The sequence below is a fragment of the Mytilus galloprovincialis genome, chromosome 5, assembly GCF_965363235.1.
Source record: "Mytilus galloprovincialis chromosome 5, xbMytGall1.hap1.1, whole genome shotgun sequence".
Taxonomy (NCBI): Eukaryota; Metazoa; Mollusca; class Bivalvia; order Mytilida; family Mytilidae; genus Mytilus; species Mytilus galloprovincialis.
In genome coordinates this window covers 101,028,327-101,042,515 of record NC_134842.1, presented here as the reverse complement: position 1 = coordinate 101,042,515, position 14,189 = coordinate 101,028,327, and the positions used below count along the sequence as shown (strand labels likewise).

Here is a 14,189-nt window from a genome sequence, read left to right as displayed (position 1 = left end):
GACAAATCGCTAAAATCGATATGATTTATACATAAATTCAAATCAACAAAATTAAACGGTTGTGAATCTTCAACTATGACCAGGATCTTTAATAAATATATCGGCCCAATACAATAAAAAGTAAATTATGTTATGTAATCATTACCACACAAGATGCAAAATGACAAAATATTTGAACAGATACTTTCGTCTCGTAGTGACAAGTATCCGCCTTCTATGAAAAACAAATTTGATTTTCCAGACTAAACCCAAGATATACTGCTATAATCATGACATTCAGTAATACTATCAATTTGACTGTCACCTTTAAACATAATATGTAAATTAAGGAAGACGTAAGAATATCAAAATGAATCTGACATGACATACGTACTAAGGATACTGACACTTATACGTAACAATGCAGCATTTCTATCTGGAGGAGCCTTTTCTACCTAAATGTAGTCTTTAAATGAAATGAATTAGTACACAACAATATACACTATGTCGATTGTTTTATTTTGTGAGTTTGTAGCAGAAGTTTGTATCATTCCAAACAATAAAGGGCAGATACAATTTCGTTTTATACCTTTTAAAAACAAAAAAAGTATATGTTAATTTTTTGGCATTTAGAAAATCATGTCCACTTTTACCTCATTTGTATCGTCCCATCGTGTATCTTCAGTTCATTAGACAGCATACCTGTTTTAGAATGAAATATCATTGTTACCATGGTCAGTTTATGTTTTGTGTAAATCATTTCTGTTTATTAAACTGTAAAATCTTTTGAAATACCTATTTTTCACCAATATAACTTTTTTTTATTGTATGGTTGAATAAATCGTATACACAATGTTTCTAAATGCTTCACTTCGACACAACTGTTGAGTCTTTTAAAAACGAGACACGTGTCTGTCGTACTTATTCAAAAGTCTTTTATATGCATCTTTGGTGTTTTAGACGATAAAATTGAGAAAGGAAATGGGGAATGTGTCAATGATGTACAATGTATATGGCTCTTATGAAGATTTGAATTCACTATCATACTAAAACGTTATTTTTATGCAATGATCTGTATGAAAAAAAAAATCCTCTATTCATTGTGTATAATTCAAATTAATGAATAAATGATTTGTTGAAATGGTTTATGCTGCATTAATTGAACGATGTATCATAACATACTAAGCTTTGAAGACCGTACCTTGACCTATATAGTTTACTTTTATCAATTGTGACTGGGATGGAAAATTGTCTTATTGGCACTCATACCACATCTTCCTATATCTATTTGGTAGTGCCTGTTCTATTTATAACTTCAATGTTTCAAACAATGTGTATGCTAAAGAATTCTTTAAATGATGCAATAACATACAGTGCATATTTCTTAAAAGCTTGATTGCCCATATCATATTGCTAACAAGCATTATACTAGTTTAAACAATAAAGAAATGTTACTTAGTATAAGGAGACCATCCTTGTTTATAGTCACCTTCATATAACGTTTAGGGGTACGAAATTAAAGAAAAAAAAATGTAGGGCCTATTTCTCCTGTATTTATTTCCAACAGAGGTTACGTCTAAAATAAACCGTCTTTCAAAGTATAACTGATCCATTTGTATAATTTTATGTTGTAACAATATGATTGCTTTTTAAGGATTTTAAGGATTTAAGGACAGACGAACAAACGTTTAAAAACTCTCACTTGTTTATAGTCGCATAAAATTGAATTATATTGACAACAATGTGTGAACAAAAGAAACATACATAATAGTTACACATGGCAAAAATAAGGGAACAGCAGTAAACATTATGTTATAATCTTAATCACTATGAAAACAAACAAGTAGGTAACAACGAAGTACAAAAAGGCGTACAGACAAAGCATATAAAGAATAAAATGAAAGACAGTAATACAAAAAATTACCATACTAGCACAATAACCCAATAACGGGATGTATAAATACAGAGCCACGTCATATGTAACACAGAAATGAACGTTTGTTGTAAATATTATGTTTGTTTGCAAAAAGATATGGGTTATCAAGCTTTAAAGAATTATGCACTGTATGATATCATACAAAATACAAGTACCGAATAATCGTCTTCTTTACACGAAATTATACGTGATCTATAATTTGACCCCCCAAACAATGCACAATCTGGTCGTCTTCATTTTCAGCTCAGAATTTGTTGAAATCATTATTTATATTATTTTATAGATAAAGATGCTTAAGTATACGTTCAGGAGGTACACGTATATTCAACCGATGCTATTTGAAAAACAATCTTAATACATAGTCAAAATCTGAACAACATGTTATTCAATTTTGTAGTTATATCACAACTTATTGTTCATATCAAAACCAATCTGAATTGTGATAATGATTTTTAAATAGTTATAAAATTATATTTATGGAGACCCTAATAACAGATACTTTATCAATTGTAATGCACCAGATCTCAATTTCGATAATGTATGTCTCTTCAGTGATACTCGAGGACTAAATATTAGAATATTCAAAATATAATGTCAGTGAACAGTACGGATCCAACCAACAGGAACAGTATCTGTTATTAGGGTCTCCATAAATATAATTTTATAACTATTTAAAAATCATTATCACAATTCAGATTGGTTTTATTATGAAAAATAAGTTGTGATATAATTAAGAGTTAAACTACTATCTTTTTTTCGTATAATTTTCTATCTAATCGATACTGCTCATAGAATGATGTGTTATATAAGTATAATAAAATTAACGGTACCAATTTATATGCACACGATGCACATGTTACGAAGTAATAAAAACTTACCAAATCAATCGTTATGAGTAGGAACCAACAGACATATTCAAATTGCATTTAATAAAATTAACGGTACCAATTTTTTTGCACCAGATGCGCATTTCGACAATACATGTCTCTTCAGTGGTGCTCGTGGCCAAAATATTTGAAATCCAAAGCTTAATATATAAAACATGAAGAGCTATAATCCAAAAGGTCCAAAAGGTATAGCCAAATCCGTGAAAGGAATCAGAGATTTGCATGAGGGAGATACATTCCTTAATATATAATCATTTCTAATATTTTGTAACAGCAAATTTTAATAACACAAACCATCCGTATTTTCATGCCAGTACCGAAGTACTGGCTACTGGGCTGGTGATACCCTCGGGGACTAATAGTCCACCAGCAGAGGCATCGACCCAGTGTAAGAAATAAAATTATTTCGTTAAACTTGTGTCTCCAATGTGTCGAAATTACGGAGTTAACTGTACATTATTCTTTTGTCAATCCGTCCGACAATTCAATTTCTTTTTAATTTAACAACAATGAATGCTGATGCAAAGAGTAAAAAAGTAAAGTGTTTTCATACTAAGAATAGACTTTGACTGTATGTCTTTCAACACATCTTTTGATTTTTTTAATATCCACATCTGATTTACACAGTCATTTGAGAAGCTCTGATGACCGAATGTTTTTGTTAATAACATTAGGCGTTAATAATTTGGAAAACGGTTTCGTTGAACATTCAGAAGATCAAGCAATATAGCGTTGTTTGTCATTACCTTTATTTAATCTTGGTATCCATTAGAGTGAAGGTAGATTCAGTTATTCATCGAGATCTTTGGCTAAAACTTTAAAGGAACATTAAATCGATGTATGATAAATCAGGACTTCCTCGTGCCTTGAGCGTATATAATGTATTTCCAATGGAATTTTCAATATTTTATCCGTTTATCAAGCAATAATTTTAATGTGATTAACAAGCAAACACGTTTATAATTGTCTTGGACTTATCAGCGGGGACCATTACATATTTGTCATGAGTTAAGAGAAGTACTTAGCAACAATCAAACTCTCTTACAAAACTTTCAAACTTTTAATCATTTTGATTCGAGCGTCACTGATGAGTCTTTTGTAGACGAAATGCACGTTGGCGAACACAATTTTAAGCCTGGTATCTATCATTATCAGGAGGGGAACTCGGTAATATCTTTTTTTTATTGCTTTTCGTTGTTTTGTCTTTTTACATTGGCTTGCATAATCGTCAATTGAATCTATAAGTATCCAGTTTATGCACTTAAGCTCATGCTAGTCCTACATTTTGACAACAGTTAGTAAATGCCTGTCCCAAGTCAGGAGCCTGTTATTCAGTGGTTATTGTTTGTTACAGTATATCATATGTGTAGTTCGTTCATATTTTTTTTTTGCATAAATCAGAACGTTAGTTTTCACGTTTGAATTGTTTTACATTTGTCATTTCGGAACCTTTTAGAGCTGACTATGCGGTATGGGTTTTGCTCAAAGAGATTATGTCTTTGTTTCTCATTAGGTTTTAATTGTTAATGTTAACATGACAAAATACAAAAAATAGTTGTAAAATTCCTGCAATAAATTCGTGTAAACCTTTCATCTAAAATAAAATTCTATATAAATGTTAGTGGACTTGTTACAAGTAATGCAGGCATCATTCATAGTAATGAAATCGGGTTTAAACCATTTAAAAGTATCCTAAAAATAAGAGATAAAGGGGAAAATTCATGTTCGGAAAAGCCCTAGATCTAGGAAGTAGAGAAGTATCAAAAAGTAAAATTACAAAAATACTGAACTCCGAGGAAAATTCAATCGGAAAGTCCTTAATCACATGGCAAAATCAAATGACAAAACACATCAAACGAATGGACAACAACTGTCATATTCCTGACTTGGTACAGGTATTTTCAAATGTAGAAAATGGTGAATTGAACCTGGTTTTATAGCGTTAAAACTCTCACTTATATGACAGTCTCATCAAATGACGTTACATTTACAACAATGCGTGAACAAAACAGACATAACAAATACAATAGTCAAAATATGGGTACAATAGTCATCACTGTGTTACAATCTCAAAACAAACAATCATTTACAAAAAAAGCACAAAAGCATCTATCAAATTAAAAAACACATTCATAGCTTCGCGTATCTGACGTCAGAAACATAACGAAAAGATAAAAAAAAAATATCACTTCAACTCATACATGTAAATAAATAATAATGTGAAAAATAATCAACATAATTCTTGTCTCCTCAGGAATAATTTATCATTTCCGTATTAGTATACATACAAGTCATAATGCTAATAATTATCTGAACTAGTTTGGTACATAACTAAACCTGTATCTTTACACATTGTATTCTCCTTTCCTACATGATAGATTGATTGTGGTACATACGTTCTAACGTGAATACACGTTATTTCTCAGATTATTTTTACCTTTACATTTTTAACCACCAAAGACCAAACCTGTACACGAAATTAGTCTTCTTGTAGACTTCCATAGTTTCATATGTTTAGCTGAAAGTTGTGTCAATGGATACTGAACAATCCTCACGCTGAGCACATGAGCAGTAGATCTCCGGCGGATCTTGTACTACAGATCTGAAGCAGACGGACCCAAATGAGGTGAAGATAATGTCTTGCAAGACTATAATGTATCAGTTAAGATTTTGATATTATTTTGACGAAATTGAATAAACGGACTGCTAATAGCGAATTATTATTTTATATTGTATTTCTTAAATAAAAACAACAACAAAAATAAACGTTTTTTCTCTGAAATTAATTTTAATTGTCAAAATCGTGAAACAAACAGAAATGAAATCAGGTGATCTAAATGGGTAAGCATTGTTAATTGGATGGAGAGTTGTCTCATTGGCACTCGCACCACATCTTCCTATATATAAGCAGTTCATTCCATCATAGTGACTAAATCCGTTGCACCAGTCACGTTAATCCAATACAGGTAAACATTTGGTGATTAGTCGCATTTTCGACGAAAAGGCAGCAGTCCTTTTGCGCCAATTGGTATTTTTAAGATGCAGCTTTTGCGCCAAATATTATTTTTTAAAGTTATTTCTTGCTCAAATTTACGAAATGCATTTCCGCCAAATAACCTGTTCTAATATTTATCCTTATTTAATTGGAATAAAATTAATGATGGTATCACAAAAAGAATAATTTATGGAATTAGGGACTATTGTTGCAAGATATGCTAAATGATAAGAAAGTAGAAGCTTTAATTTGCTGAGTATGACTTTGTGTTATTCCCATATGTTGTCGATCTTGTTTTGTTTCCACGATCCGTATGTTCTGAAACTCCATTAACCGGGGGGACGCAATAATGATGGACCAGAGGAAATTCATTGGCACTACAATGAACTGTTTTTTCCCAATCACACGATCTATGTTTGTAATTTGGATAATATCGAAAATTTCAAGCCTGATGAAGGTAAATCCAGAACAGTGCTTCGGATGCATTAAATTAAGGGAGTAGACCTTGGTTCAGGGAGAAAACTCTTTAATTCAGTGATGCGTTTGTAAAAGTCAAGTTTCATCAATGTATTTAAAGCATTTACCTCAAACAGATTGGAAATAATCTATGTAACCTAGAAGCTTATAATATTTTGATGAAAATGGTTGACATAAACGTACAGATGATTTAAAGAGTTATTTCCCTTAACCTAGGTCTACCTCCTTAATAACGACTTGTTTTAATTTTTTTACATTAAAGTGTGCAATGCTAATACCTAGTTAGAAACAAGCATGACTCAGAAAAAGGAAACATTTGCCGTTGAAAAAAAAATATGATACAAGCGGTAAACTCAGTCGGAGAGTTATGTTTTGTCTTAAATTCCAAATTCCAGCCTTTAATATGATTTTTTTTTCTGCCTGTAAATAGTTTCATGTGTTGTATGCATACTTGAAATGAAAATGGCGCAATCGTAAACTTAATTTTTGGCTCAAATGATACTAAGCATTTTAAAAACTAGTGGCGCAAACATAGCATAGGCGCAAATGAGTTTTAGCACGAAAAGGCGCTTTTTATGGCCCAAACTGATTTCTCCTCATGAGGCTGCAGTCCTTTTACGCCAATTGCTATTTTCAAGATGTATCATTTTCGTCAAATATTATGTTTTTAAGGTATTAATTGCACCAATTTACGGAATTCATTTGCCTGTAAATAGTTTCATGTTTTGTATGCATACTTAAACAAAATAAATTGGCGCAATCTTATACTTAATTTTTTGCTCAAATAATACTAAGCACTATGAACACGCGTGCCGCAAATATATAGCATTGGTTGTACATGTAATGAGTTTTGTGACGCAAAAGGACGCAAATTTAGAGCAAACACATTTCTACCGATGAAAAATGGACGGAATGGTACATTTGGTCTCGACAACATATCCGTATTGATCATTGACATAGATTTTCCATAATGTTTATATTTTATTATTTTCTATTTTTGTCAGGAAATGGTCTTTTTATTTCATTGTTTATAAATTTAGTGTAAAGTATTTCCTTACATCAAAGGAAAACGGCCTGTTACGACAAGGAAAGGGAAATTTTAATTATTTATTTTTTCAAATATTAAAATGCAGTATATGAAGTGCTCATTTCCGTTAATATGAAAATAGATCATAGCCTGGAAGTACCTGTGGGTCTTAAAAAGGGTATCTTCTTCTCTGTACTCTTTGACTATAGGCTATTTTTTTCTCTATTTTAGTTTTTTTTTAGCTCATTATTCTCTATTCTTTATGTTCCAGTACCTATGTTTTCTCTTATTCTTTTTTTTTTACCCATTTTCCTTTTTTTTTATTTGTATGGCCCGTTATTCTCGATCATGTAAACCCAATCCATACCCTCATATAGTACTCGAATGATCATAGTTAATTAATGTTTCAGTTCGTTCATTTCACAATATGAGGATTTTTTATTAAAGGTGAGTGCTCATTTATAGACTCGGAATGATTTCTAGAGCTGGAAGAAATGTTTAGACACCTGTTTATTGTTCATGACTGTATGTTATCACTTTGAGTCATTTATTGTGTTATTGATGTCGGGTTACTGTCTCGTTGAAGTATACGTCATATTTCCCTCATCCATATCGTGGGACATTGAATAAGAGAACACACGAACAAGAAAGTACTTCGGAAAACTTTTGCGTAACAAGAGAAATGAATTTTAAAAGATGTAGCACCTAACGTTCATCTTTTGTGGAGGAGGGTTGGGGACATTGTTTTTTTTTTCTAGGACAAACATATTTTTCTACTTTTTTTTTCCAAAACCATTTGTTTTCGATAGTATACAGAAATAATAAATGTTTTTTTCTTCTTATGTTATAAGAAGTCTATTCATTTCATCCATCCCCTTGATTTTTATATTTCCCTTTGTCCATATTGTGTACAGTGAATAAGAGAAAACAAGAAAAAGAAAGTATTTCTGAGATCTTTTGCGTCACACGAAAAATGAATTTTAACAAATAAAGCACCGAATGTTCGTGTTTTGTTCGGAAAGTCGGGTATCGTGTTTTTCTCTCGGGACATATGTCTTTTTCGACTTTATTCAAAAACCATTTGTTGTCAATAAAATACATAAACAAGACATGTTTTTTGTAACTTAATGTCGTATGCACCCCCCCCCCTCCCCCCTTTTTTTCTTTCATTTCTATTCTCATTGGACAGGCACATATATAATGTGTTTATGAATAACTAAGATGTGGGATGATTGCACCTGAGACAACTCTCCACCACAGACCAAATGATGTAGACATTAGCAACTTTATGTCACCGTATCGCCTTCAACAATGAACAACCGCATACTGCTATAAGAAGCCTCAAAATGACAAATGTAAAGGATGACAATCGTATTATTTATCTAAAATAAAAGGTATTTCTGCCATAACGTTCATCAGGTACACACGAGGCAAAAGTTTGAAAAGTCTAGATGAAAACACGAACTATCAAGGTTCAAACATTAAAATCCAAACCCGTTTTCGTCCTGAACATGCACGAAATATTTGCCACTGCACAAACAACAACCAACAAACAATCAATCCAAAAGCATGAAAAGGGCTTATAAATGCATTTCATGATATTACGTCGTTTTTAAACCACATATTTACAGACACATGTATGATGATTTTAATCATGCCAATACCGAAACACTGCCTACACCAGGGGACTGATAATTCAACAGATGTAAGCTAAACAGACCACGTGGCAATATTAAAATGTTATGTTATCTGAGAACAACACGTGCGTGTTTTATTTCGAATTAGGGTCATCATGGTGGGTCTCATTGGGGTCTAAGAGTGACGCAGGATTGGTCGATTTTTGGTAAGCGTGATACCATGGATACGTGAAAGTCAAATTATTAAGCGTGAAAACGGGAAAGAAAGTCGGGTGGGACACGTGAAATTACAACAATATTATTACAATTATAAGCGGGATACGTGAATCTTACAAAACAATAAGCGGGAGCCGGGATCAGACCCAACCCCCTCCCCCCACAATGAGACCCCCATCATGGTACGCATGAGATGGATAGTTGTCACATTGACGGCTTCTTTTTTTACAGTATGTTTCCCCTCTGGGTGCCAGTTGCTTATTATTGTCATAAAAACAGTCCAGAGTCAGGAGTCTGTAATTCAGTGGTTGTCGTTTGTTGTTGTTTATCATATTTGTTTTTGTTGTGTACATAAATCTAAAATTTAATATACATGAGTTTTCTCGTTTGAATTTCTTTTATCCTGGGAACCAGTTTATTAATACATAATTTAAAACAATATCCGAGCTGACTTTGAATTAGTCCCGATTTACTTTTTAATCAATGATTCATAAATGCGGGACAAGCACGAGAAATCAAGAGTAACGACACGAAACACGGAAAATAAATGAGGGGAAACACGAATCACGCACATCGAATTAAACACGAGAAAACGAGAAATAAAATGTAACAACACGAAAACACGTGAAATAAAAAGGCCGAAAACGTTGCACGAAAATAACCCTTTACCACCCTCAATCTGGTATGGCAGTTCATAATTTATATATCATGTGACAAAAATACTGCAGCTTGGTAACAACACACTGATGGTATAAGAAAACGGCCATTAAATATGCCAATAAATTTAATGTTAAGTTCTTGAAAAAGGCTTTGCACGGCAAAAACATACATGATTTGATGTTGCGTGTAAAGAAAATTTCAGAACGAGAAATAAAAAAAATAAAAAAAACACATCTGCCCTCCTCCTTCAAAGATAAGAAGTCGTTCCCTAACTAAACAATGATTACAAATTTAATTTTCAATGCTTTTTTCAAATAGGTACAAAGTTTAATTGTAATTGATTTAGTGAAGATTTCAGTAACTGCAATATTTTCAAAATAGTATTGGTTATCTTGACTTCAAATAAAAGCCACACAGCTCTTCAGTCAAACTCAAATATTATTTTAGCCATTATTTTCGTCTTTCAAGTATTTATTTTAAACTTGGTGCATTTCACAGGTAGTTAACAAAAATGTAATAATCTTGTAATATATAAATGAAATTTGAGATGAATGTTCATCCTCAAATATGAAATTTAAATTTAATTGGAACAGGTCAATTTTTTTCTGAATTCAAAAGCCGTTTGAATAGAATTACTGTGCTAAAATGTACAGTAGAAGCTGTTCCAAGTGTAAACATCTTTAAGTTTTACAATCCCATACTTATATTGAAAAAGGAGACAGCTAGCTAACCACATGAAAAAGATTGATTGATTGTTCTGTATGTTACCCAATTTCAGCACTATAGGCTATTTCGTGGCGGTCAGTTTTTATTGCCGGGGAGGCGATGTGCCCGCACTTGCCACGTGTGGGATTCGAACTCACACATTCTGTGTTGACAGGCTAGTGATACCTGTGGCCGAGTGATCTAACTACTGTATCACTAGCCTTTTAATACTGATGTTGTGAGTTCGTAAACAGCACGTGTGCGCTGATGCGCTCGACTTCAATCTTGATTGACTAGGATTGTCAGTTTCTGACCGAAGGTCGTTATTTCTAGTCGGACACTCCGACTTCCTCAACCAATAAAAACTTACCGCCACGAAATAGCACAATAGTTCTGAAAGGGGCGCTAAAAATTAATCAATCAATCATTAAAAGATATAAGTCTGTGTATTAGTCAAACTTTAATGATCCTTAACCTTTCAACACAATTGTTGCCGGTAAAAAAAGGCGCAAAGGGGTATTCATGTTTGTCCTTGGCTAAGAATAAAATTTCTATTACTGACTTGCACAGCTTTAGCGTATTAAGTTCAATAAAATATTTTCTTATTTCCATTTTAGGTCGAACCATGACATTAAACATACGTGTAATGCACATGAGGTCACAATGAAACTACCAATTCTCCTGGCACTATCCTGTTATGCGTATGGAGTTATTGCTCAAGATTTAGACGCCAGTTTACTATCTAGTAGATTGAAGGAAATAAAAAAAAGTATTGGGATTGATCATTTGCAAGTAGGTTTATTTGAGTTAATTATTGTCATTGGAAAGTATTATTCCCCCCCCTTTTTCCCCCAAAAAATTTATTAAAATTTAAAAATACGTAATTGAAAAGTATCTTTATCCCCTGCCATAAATAAAACAATAACAAACAAAATGATGGCATTTACAATAACAGAAATTCCGTATATATGAAAGTGGAACAGGTCTTTATGTAGAATATTGAAAACAACACGTTATTAATTTCTTGCGTCCGAAGCGCTTTTCTGGATTTACCTTCATCAGGAACGCTCAAAGCCAAACATTTGAAAACCGAAGATGTATAAGTACCGAAACCGTTGAAGAGCTGTATGTCAAAAATACCTAAAATAAATAGCCAAATTCATCTAAAGCCAACTTTGCCTGAGGGAGTTGAAACCTTAGTTTCTTAATAATTTATAAATTTATAAACGGACAATTTTAGTAAAGTTTGTTTAATCATGTCAGTACCGAAATACTGACTAGAAGCATCGCTTGAAATTCGTTCTGCTTGCTTCCAAAAAAACAATAACAATGTTCTCGCAAATACATTTGCATTTAAAGTAAGTATGATTTTTGCACGGTTTTTCAAAGACTGATTTGCCATTTTTGATACCTTTTCGATAACCAAGGTGTTTTCTTCGTATTATCACACCATCAACAAATTGGCAACAGGAACTTCAAGGGAAGACTACTGTATTATTATTGACATTTATTGTTTTGACAGGAGGAGTTTAACAAACTACCATTTACTACAAAAACAGGAAATGGAACGAAACTTTTAGCTGATGTAAGTTTTTGATCGTAGATAAACACAAATAGTTGTGTTTGTGATTGTGTACATTTAGTACATGTATCATATAAGAATACAAAAAATATATACAATGTTCTTACTAACAGTTTTTTTTTTTATATAAAATTGTTTATTTTAATACAATCATGTAACTTCAAAACGCTTGCTTTTATATCCATTCAATAACTTAACTATACATGTATCTAGAAAATAAATAAATAGTAAATTCGTTAATGTAGGTACATTTTTTTTTTGACAACGCAAATTTACACGAACCTTGAGACACGGGTTAATTATTGGCATTTGTCTCCTGTTTGTTATATCTTATAAGTTTTTCTCTATGGCTATTTTATTTTGGTATATCTTTTTTCACATATCTTATTAAAGGATTGTCTTCTCCTGCATGTACTGTATCTTATTTGTGCATTGCAATCGACTTAAAATTTCTATAATATATATATACGAGTCTAAATTGAAAACTACGTTCAAACCTATGATTGCTTTGGATAAAAACCGCAATTTTTATACGTGTTCATGTAAAACAAATTTCGTTGTAGAAGGGTCCAAAAACAGCACAAACAACATTTTCCAAAAGACCAAAAAAGTGAAAAAGTATATTTAAACAAAACGCATTAGACTAACAGGTCAAACAACTGATGTTCTTTAACCCTGCTGACTGCCATAGGCGATTGCCAAATAAAATTGATCACAAGATGTAACAAAATGGATCTTAATATAAATTTAATACTAAACAGAAAAAAAAATTAACTTGTGGCCACGATGTTATGCCACAAACATACGGTGTCAATATTTTTTAGTACACCAGATCCGGATTTCGACAATAAATGTCTCTTCAGTGATGTTAGGGATCGAAACGGTATTTGGAAGGCCAAATAATAGTACCCTCATTTTTAGAAAAAGTACCCTCATCTTTAGATAGACTCGTGAAGTTTAAGAGTCAATATAGGATGAACGAAAACGAAAAAATATATACGAGTCTTAAATTGAAAACTACGTTCAAACCTATGATTGCGTTGGATAAACATAGGTTTGAACGTAGTTTTCAATTTAGACTCGTATATATATATATAGGATTCGCTGTTATAAAATGTTGTTTGATTTGAAAGTTCTTACGTGGATTCGTCACCTTATCATTAATTTTCAGATTCAAGACAAACTTGCAGCATCGCTTGTTCGATTTAAGAATGTTCTCGACGCCGTTAAAGACGAAGTATTTCAGAATGAAAACAGATTCACCACGCAGACGACACTTCCACATTGCTGTGATAAACGCGGAACATACGTGTACGACCCAAAATTCAGAAAAGAGGTAATTCCAAACCAAGAACAACTTAAGAAGTAATTCTATGCTAATTTTAACATGAATAGGTTTTATATGTGTCGATAATTTACACTGAGCGTTAGCAAGGTGTAAATATGGTCAAATATAATGACTGACCATGTTACGATGAGCATAGAGCATGACAATTAAGAATTATTTCGATTCTAATAGGACAAAAAAGGTATTTTTATAGGTCGAAGCGTTAAAAAATACCTTCCAAATGTTTCGTTGTTCCCGTTTCCTCCCCATAAAGTATGTACATTATACTTTCATATTTCATGTTTAAAAACTAATTGCAGGGTAAAATATAATTATTATGTTGTTTGAGTAACAAAATATAATAATTTTTATGTAAGCAGACACAATGTATATATAAAATTTGGATACAAATGAAAATAACAATAAAATTGAGAATGGAAATGGGGAATGTGTTAAAGCGACAACAACCCGACCATAGAGCAGACAACAGCCGAAGGCCACCAATGGGTCTTCAATGTAGCGAGAAACTCCCACACCCGTAGGTGTCCTTCAGCTGGCCCCTTAAAAAATATGTATACTAGTACAGTGATAATGGACGTCATACTAAACTCCGAATTATACACAAGAAACTAAAATTAAAAATCATACAAGACTAACAAAGAATGTAAACAGTAAGTTTGTGCTTATGTGTCAAATATATTTTGAGCTAATTAGAACACGGCTTTGTTTACAAAGCGAAATAAGGACGTCATATTAGAATT

At 32.3% G+C, this 14,189-nt stretch overlaps 1 long non-coding RNA gene across 1 annotated transcript; it reads left to right on the top strand.

Moving 5' to 3' along the window:
• The first annotated feature begins 11,135 nt into the window (after positions 1–11,135).
• Positions 11,136–13,428, top strand: LOC143074908 (uncharacterized). The gene is made up of 3 exons (XR_012978156.1): positions 11,136–11,311; positions 12,042–12,104; positions 13,273–13,428. It is a non-coding gene; the product is annotated as an uncharacterized LOC143074908 (long non-coding RNA).
• The last annotated feature ends 761 nt before the right edge of the window (positions 13,429–14,189 follow it).